This window comes from Cynara cardunculus, unplaced genomic scaffold (assembly GCF_001531365.2).
Source record: "Cynara cardunculus var. scolymus isolate 2C unplaced genomic scaffold, CcrdV1 Un_Scaffold_5629, whole genome shotgun sequence".
Taxonomy (NCBI): Eukaryota; Viridiplantae; Streptophyta; class Magnoliopsida; order Asterales; family Asteraceae; genus Cynara; species Cynara cardunculus.
The window spans coordinates 14,137-23,520 of record NW_020202502.1 but is presented as its reverse complement, the minus strand read 5'-3'; positions in this window follow the sequence as shown (position 1 = coordinate 23,520).

The following is a 9,384-nucleotide window of genomic DNA, read 5'->3' as shown; positions in this document are numbered from 1 at the left end:
CTTTCTAAAGGTTTAAAAATGTAACTTTTGGTGGTTTGTTTATCATTTATAGAAATGAGGTATTACAAACCTTTTATCATTTATGTAATCTGGGTCTTTCTTTAGAAGACCAAAACTTCGTAATTAGTATTAATCTTACAATTTGATGGATTTTAAATATAAATTGTTTTTGCATTAATATTTCAAGAGATATTATTTGGAATAATTTTTAATTACTTCAAATAAACCAAACGTCATACTCCACGCGCCTGACACCATATACATACGTCATTCTCCCACGCGCCTGACACCATATACAGTCTGTTCCCCATGAACCGTTTCAAATTATCCTTCCCTATCCCCGCCTTGACACGTGTCCTCCAACATTAATGGCACATACAATCAAGACGGCTCACGATCTCCAAATCAACTCACCTTTTGCCAATTGCCTTCACCTTTCATGATTATTATATTTAAATAATCAGAAAACCGTTTCATGTTCTCCTCCCCCCACCTATATATACCCTTCTTCTACCTCCATTCACCCTTTATGCTTCCTAAAACCTGCAAACAAACTTTGACGAACAAACTTACCTGCAACTTCATTCGCAATGGCTTCCTCCGCATCACACGAGTCCAACAACAACGATAGCCGTGTTCAATCCACCGGTGCCGACAGCCGAACAATAGTATTCCTACCAATGAAGCCCAACAATCATGCCATCGAACTTCAAACCAACCTATTCGACGACAGGTTTGCTGTGATGATCGAGTTCTTCCGTAACTGCATCCTTCTACCAGCCTTGACTCTAACCGATAATGGCGTACCTATAAAGTACGTGCAACAATACTGGCAGACTTGCGAGTACGACCCTGACAACCGTGGAATAATGGGGAACATCGACACCCCAAATGACATGATCTGCTCGCTCAAGATCTCTAGGGAAAAAGTCTCTAGGGTTCTGTGTATTCCCACCCGATGAGAGCTCGGCATTGACCAATATGCCGACCAACGCACCACCTCAGACATCCTCTGTTTCATCCAAATGGTAGGTTACAATCGTGACCTATGCAATGCCTCCGATTTCAAAAGGCAGTTTTTGCCGCCAATGTGGAACATGTTTTTTCCGTATTGAACAGGGCCCTCACCTGCAAGCTAGGGTCAATGGATCAAGGCAATATAAACATAATGACGATTATGTATGGACTCTTCTTCAACATCCCTCTTGACTATGCTTTCCTCATATACAATGAGATCCACTCAGCGATAGTCAAAAAGTGTAAGCTCCAGGCTACCAGCAAGCCCTTGACTTCTGTTTTGTTCGTTTCCTATCTCTCTTCATAGGGGATGCGATGAGGAAACATAACCTACCAGTCGAGAAACCATTCACTCCCCTCTTCAAGATGCATGGCCATCAACCTACACTCTCAAAGGAAGGATACACCATCAACAGGCCAATCTCCAGAGCCATGCTCAGTGTCATCCTAGAGACGTCTGAGATCCAAAGAACTTACGAACGCTTTCTCTTGTCCCATGAACCAAGGGCATCTATCCCAGAGCGCATAGAGTCGTCCCCTCAGTCAAGCGAGGGAGCACAGGAACCATCTTCATCGGATGATGAAGATGATGATGATGATGATGGCACTCCTCGTTCAGAGCGATCTCCCATTCGTGCACAAAACACCCCTTCGATACTTGATCTAACGAAGGGGAAACACAATTACTTCTCTTACCCGGCCTCTGAAGCCGAGGAAGAAGAAGAAGTTGTTGCAACATCAGGAGATAGCTCCTCGCTAGAAGGCTATCAAGGACATGATGGAAGTCCTTCACGGCCTATATTTTCACAAGGCAATGAAGGCGCCTCTGGAGCTGAGGCTCAACCTTCAGCATCCGTTGCTGCAGGGGTTACCCCCGTGGCCGATCTGGTCACAAAGGCTGAGTTCCAAGCTTTTGTTGACTCAGTTCAGCGGTCCTTGGAAGACCTAAAACTCATCATCCAAGGGATTGTTGAAAACCCACCATCCATCGATATCACCACCCTTCAACAATCCCTTGCCTCCCTTGCCACCCTTGCAACCCAAACCCAAGACAATACAACCCATCTCCAAATGCTGCAATAAACCGTAACCCAACACCACAACACCTCATCCTCCCTTGCCACCCAAAGAAACCAACTTCTCATTCACTCCATCGCCACCCTCACGACCCAGGAAACTACCAACGATGAGACCCTAGCCTCCATAACCACCCAGATAAACACCACCTTCCAAACCCTAAACACCCTACCAGCCACCATATTCTCCCAAATCCCTCAACCAAACCTACCTCAAACAACTTCATCAATCGATGAAATCCTAGCCTCCCTCACCAACCAAACGGCCACCATATAAACCATCCTAACCCAACTCCCAGCCACAATACTAGCCAACATACCCCAACCTACTCTACCTCCACCTCCACCTCCCTCTGCAGGCCCATCCTTCGATGAAGCCTTCTCCCCCTTTACTACAGAGGTGAGAAATCTCATTGCCAATCTTCCCATTCCTCCATCTACATCCACCACCACCTCCGTGCCACCAACCGCTTCATCATCAAGCATGGAGTTTGCCACCAGAGCCGATCTCAGGGCTCTGTCCAAAGCACTAATCTCATCGTTCAATGAGATAAGTGCCAAGTTTGCTGCCAGGGCGGTTGAGCCTACCAATACGTTGAAGAAGAGTCTCTTACAACAGCAAGATCGAACGAACTCTCTTCTTCGCTCCATGGAACTACGGCGCAACAAGGATCGAGTGTGCACATTGGCCGATCACATACGGCTATGGAAGAAAAACAGGAACAGGGCCTCCTGCTCATCAAGCTGCCCCCTCAAAAGGCAAAGGAATGAGGTTCCAGACCCCAATGAACATGGTCTCGGTCCTCATGAGGGGGAGAATCAGGCCATTGCTTCACAACCAATGGAATCCGCTGCACCTTCATCATCCCATCACCAAACACAAAACCCACCATCATCACCAAACCAAGGAACCCAAGCAAGGGAACCAAAAGCTTAGCCCTCTGAAGATGTACATAATGTACATGTTCCCCTTGCCACCATACCTGAACCCATCGTGTTGAGTTCCTCATCTGATGAAAATCCATCAACCCCACCAACAGAAACCAACCCTCCTTTCACTACATCACCAACAACAAGCCTACCATTAACCCCATCACCAACCCCTCGCACCACAGAACCTTTCATCATTCTACCCAATGAACCTGAATAAATACACATCCAACCTTCTTCACCTCAACAACCTCAATCCCAAACACAACCCGATGAACCTGAACCACCCCGACAAGAGCCAACCCAAGAAACCATCCCATCGCCAACCCAAACACACCCCTCAACCGATACACAACCCATAACCCAAACTAAACCCCCAACCGAACCAAGTGAGGTGCATGCGGACATTCCCTCTTCATCAAGGCACCCTCCACAGAGCTTAGTCGACGAGATCATCGAGAATATGGAGTCGCTAAGGAGACGTCCAGAGATGCCACCAAGGGAACCAGTAATGATGGAAAATATCCATTAGTACCTATACCACGATCGCGATGAAAGTTTGACTCTCAATCCTCCAATTCTATCATCGAAATCCATGGACCTCTTACACCATAGGTTTGTTAGACAGACTACCCAACCACCACAAGCTATCTTCTCAAACGATGGAATAAGGATGGTGATGGATATAAAGATGAGGACCTTCGCTAACAGAGCTATAAAATATGTTGAGTACACAGTGGAGAGAGCCCATGATCAGGTCAGCGTCTTCAATGACAATGGCTTGATCAATCTCAATCCCTATGACTTGATTGACCTTTACGCATTCACAACTCAGCGACAGGATCAAGGCATAAGATTTGGGATGGCAAACAGAGCAATTGTAAAGACGATGGAGACCCTGGTGAAGCATCGAGCCAAGAGTGATTTTCAAATTGCTCTTCATTTGGGCATCAAAAGACTCTCCTGCACTCCACCTAATGAAGACTTCCCTGGCCTGCAGGAGAAGAGATCTGCTAATGTCTTAACTCAACCCGAGCTTGGACTTGTCTTCAAGAATGAGTTCGGGGTAAAGAACTTTTTCAGACAAACTGAAGCATTCAAGTATTCAACCGACACATTTGAGTGGTTTCAGAAAGTTATCAGAGAGAGACTGGGTAGAACTCATGTGCCAAGGGAAGACAGGAAACAACTCATTCATGAGATATCTACAGTCATCAGTTATCGAAGACTACTACTGTGCTTCTAGGAAATATCTCAAGGTAGATCATGAATAGAGTTTTAAATTTTTTGCATTAAATTGAAATGTCTTTGCTTCCAGTACTGTAAGAATTCATCATCGAATGAAAATTTGGAAATTGATGATTTTCTTTAGAATAGTCTCTGTTCTTCAATATTGTTCATAGATTAGTTTATGTTTGTTCTTTCATTACTTAGGGGGAGATTGTTAAACCCCATAATTCATAACTATAAAAGTAATGAAGAACAATAAGTGATGAAGAACCAGAAGACCGATGAAGAGGTTAAGGCAAAATTGACTAAGTCTGGAGAACAACCAGAGGGTCGATGAATCGACCAGAGATGTGATGGAAAGAGCATCTTCATCACCCCTCTGATCAACAACACTTAGATTTTTCTTCAGCAGTTCAACCAGAGGCATACGATGAAGATATGAAGATAAGGTTGAATCATCATTCCATGGAAGACAGCTGGAGATAACTAATCGACAGCTGGATTTCAAGTTTATCTCGATTTATAGCTTATCCATACTTTAGATAAACATTATCTTTCCTAGAAGATTGGCTAGATAGTTTTACTAGATAGTTATCTTCTTATCACTAGTATAAATAGGTGATTAGGCCTATTGTAATTGTCGTCGCTTTTACGTTTTCATATTGAATAAAGTGAAATTATTGGCACTCAAGATTGTTCTTTGAATGTTCATACATTGTTCTTGAGTGTTCATCATTTTGTTCATTAAAACACTATAATTTGGTTATTCTTAACCTGATTATTAATGTTATTGAGAGATCTGGGATCAATAATTTTTGAGCAACAGATTCTTTTCCAAGAACACTCTCACCGCCACAAAACACCTTTCTCTCTCCAACAAGATTTCTTCTCAAATATAGTGATAAGATAAAGATCTTATCCCTTTTTCTTTCTTTAAATACTCTTACAAAGGCGGTGGAGACTATTTTAATTATAAAAATAGTTTGGGCTGTGGAAGATATTATTTTAAAACCTTCTTTCTTCACTATGAAGATATCGCATCTTCACATATTAAAATAGTTAAAGCTCATGCATGTATCATATCAAATACACACCCATATAATTCAAGTATGCATCATATCACCTTTGCACATATATGCATACCACTCATGCATTTAATTTAATATCATGCATGTCATCACATAATTCACGTAATAACCACGTATAGGATTACCTCAACCCAGGTTCTCTAAAACCCCATTATAACAAAAGATGCACCAACCACCCCTCTGGTTTAACTTCACAATCAACCAGAGGCCCTCTGGTACACTGTCTTGGATCTTTGTTAGCATCTTCCCAACCAGAGCCTCTAGTTCATCTATCGAGAGTCTTTGAACCCTTAGAATGTTATACTTTGGATTAACTTCACCCTTACATTGAACCAGAGTCCCCCTTGTTCCTCTACTAGGGTCTACTTTATTCCATGGGTTTCAAATGATTGCCCAAAGCCTCTGTCTCATCAAAACCCACATTTGAATGATGAACTTTTTCATCATGCATAACTAGAGACCTCTGGTTTCCCCCTCCCCCCCCCCCCCCCCCCCATAAGTCATGACCAACCAGAGCCCCTCTGGTTCCATGGCTACAACCTTTTTCCCAAAAACCCATCTTTAACTGCAAATATTTTCGAGATTTTGCAAACGTGCAGCTTTTGTGACTAAAAACTATACAACATGAGTTTTTAGAAGACCAAAACTTACGTAATTTGTATTTATCTTCCACTTAAATGGGATTTTTATTAATTTTTTTATTTGGGTATATCCTCTTAAGACTTATTTGTTTGGGATTATTATTTTTTAATAATTATCCTTTTAAATCCCAAATGTCACCCCTACAAAGCCGCCAGACACCAAACCACCTTTTTCCAATAAACCTTTTCATATTACCCCTTGATCAACCCCATGTTGCCATGTGCCCCACCTAGTCTGACAATCATCATGATCGTGAGCTTTCAATACGGCTCATGATCAAACCATTTCACCTTTTTACCAAACGCCAGTCGCCAAATATTGTCTTTTTCTATTATTTTATTATTATTTGAATCCCTCCCCACCTTTCCCTCTCACTGTAAATAACCATTTTAACCACCATTGTACCTTTACGCTCTCATATCATTCTACACGAACAAGAAAACTTGCAACCTACAACAATGATGTCTTTCTCAGCTTCCCATGACTCGAACAAAAATGAAAGCCAGTCGACCGGGGCAGAAAGTCGTGCCATTGTCATCCTCTAGATCAAGCCCAACAATCACAACATTGATCTTTGTCGTCAACTTGTTGAAGACCGATTCGCCATACTGGTAGAGTTCTTCCAAAACTGCATCTTGCAGCCGACAATCACTCTTTCTGATAATGAGGTTTCGGTCAAGTATGTTCAACAGTACTGGAACACCTATGATTACTACCCCAAAAACCATGGAATTTTGTACGACATTGATACCCCTAATGACATGGTTTGTTCCATTAAGATCTCTCGCACCAAAATCTCCAAGGTACTGTTCATCCCTACCCGACATGAACTCGAGATTGCCCGATATGAGGACCCACCTACCAGCCATGACATTTTGTGCTTTATTTCAATGTTGGGTTACAACCGGGAGCTTTGGAATGCCTCTAACTACAAAAGGCAATACCTTCCACCCATGTGGAATGTATTTTTCAGCATTCTGAACCGGGCCCTCACCTACAAGCTCGGAAGCATGGACCAAGGGAACATCAACATTATGACCATAATGTATGGTCTGTTCTTCAACCTACCCCTTCACTACGCACTAATAATCTACAATGAAATCTAGGCAGCCGTGGTCAAGAAGAACAAATCGATGGCAGCAGGAAAGCCAGTCACCTCTGTACTCTTTCCTCGCTTCCTTGCACTTTTCATCAAGGATGCGATGAGAGTTAACAACCTGTCGTGCGATGGACCATTCACCCCCAGTTCGTCATGACCGGTCATCGCCCCACTATTTCTAGAGATGGTTATCCAGCGAAGAGACCCATTTCAGGGGCCATGCTAAACGTGATATCAGAAACCTCTGTAACCCGTAAGACCTATGAAAGCTCCACGCGGGTCCAATAGCCGAGACATGCTACCCAGAGCACATAGAACGTACCCCTGAAATTATGGAGGGATCCCCAGGTGAGATGAATCAATTCGATGTTGAGTCTGATGATGATGATACTCCTCCCGCCTCCCCCGATCCTATTCCCACCACTGCTGCATCTCCACAACCAACTTCCAAGCCACCACATATACTATCTCTGGCGACAAAGGCCAAAGGGATATTGAAGAAGAACTGCCCAGTCCGATCCTTCCCTAACCCAACCATCTAGAGGCCACTCTTCGGGTCTCTGGAAATGATGAATCAGAGGAACCCAATCATCCATCGCCTCTATCCCAACAGAGAGGTGAAAAAGACATAAGGGCCCCTTCTCCTTAGGGCCCGACACTATCCACACACTCAGAAGCATTTGTTGCTTCTGGCTTCGAATTCCCTATAGATCGTTCAGAGCGATCTCCCGTTCATGCATGCACCACCTCGATACTTGGTCTATTGCAGGTGATACTTGTAGCAACAGATCCTGTGATCGAGCCAATGGTTGAATGGCCAGCGGTCTCCATAGTAGAAACAAGGATGTTGTTGGATCTGTCTGAACCTCCTACCACTGTATCTTCAGGCATTTCTGATACTACCAAAACAGTATTTGATCCTACAGAAATATTCACTAAAACTTATGTGTCGTTTGCAATTCATGCAAATATTCCAGGATTTGATTGTAATAATTCGGTTTAAAAATTTATATTTTGAGAATTTGAAATATATATATATATACTTATATATATATATATACTTATATATATATATATATATATGTGTGTGTGTGTGTGTGTATGTGTGTGTGTGGATTGGTGTATGGGGGAAAGGGTTTCATAGCACCCATATAGCAAAAGGCGGTGATGGCACTTGCTATTTATAGCAAGTGCCTTTGATAAATAAAACTCTCTCTTTGTTTGGCTGATTTGAGAAGAAAATTGTAGGGAGAAAAGAAGTGAAAAGAAGCTACAGTTATTGAAGTCAAAATTTATAATCAAAGGTGAGTGTTTTAATGCTTTGAAGTATCAATTGTTGGTATAACAATTTTAAGAGATTGTGGAATTGACTTATTATGATTCTTATATAAATTGTTTGTGCGGGTTTTACTTAAACCAGACAAGTGGTGTCCGGGGTTTTACCTAAACCGGACAAGGGGTGTCCGGATTTGTTTTAAATCACCCAAGAGGCAACCGGATTTCATCTAAACCGGTTGAGTGTTGTCCGGATTATAAATCGCTCAAATTGTGTCCGGATTATAAACTGCGCAAGTGTTGTCTGGATTATAAATAGCTCAAGGCATGGACGAATTACCTTTTTAATATCCTAAGTATTTGTCCGGACTTCATATCCGGACAAGGTTGACCGAACTTCAAATCCGGTTAAAGTGTTAGAAAATTTAGAGATGTTATGGCGGTGTAACCGCGAGAGAGATGTAATGGCGGTGTAACCACGAGAGAGAGATGTAATGGCGGTGTAACCGCGAGAGAGATGTAATGGCGGTATAACTGCGAGAGAGATGTAATGACGGTGTAACCGCGAGAGACATAAATAAGTTTATGTGTCTGAACAGGTTTGATTCTGAATTGATTGTTTGGAAAGTATGTTGTTTGTTTGAGATTTATACACTCACTAGACCTTTTTGGTCTAACGCTCAGTTGTTGGACTAAACTGTTTTGCAGGTCCTCATACCTTGCGAGATAAAGGCAAGGGAAAAGTTTAGAATGAATGACATTTAGTACTTATAAATGTATTTTAAGAAAAAATTTGTTAATCTATATTTTGTAAACGATGTTACAGTTTGTGTTATGAGTATGATGATGTAAATTATCTGTACATGGATTATGTGGGTTGTTATAGTTGGTATCAGAGCCTTAGTTTAAAGGATCTGGGTATTTGCGAAATACTTAGACTTAAACTAAAGGTGTGGAAAGTTATGATAATAGGTTTCACTGGGTCTATGAACATGGGAATATGTTATAGCTGAACCTATTATGAGAA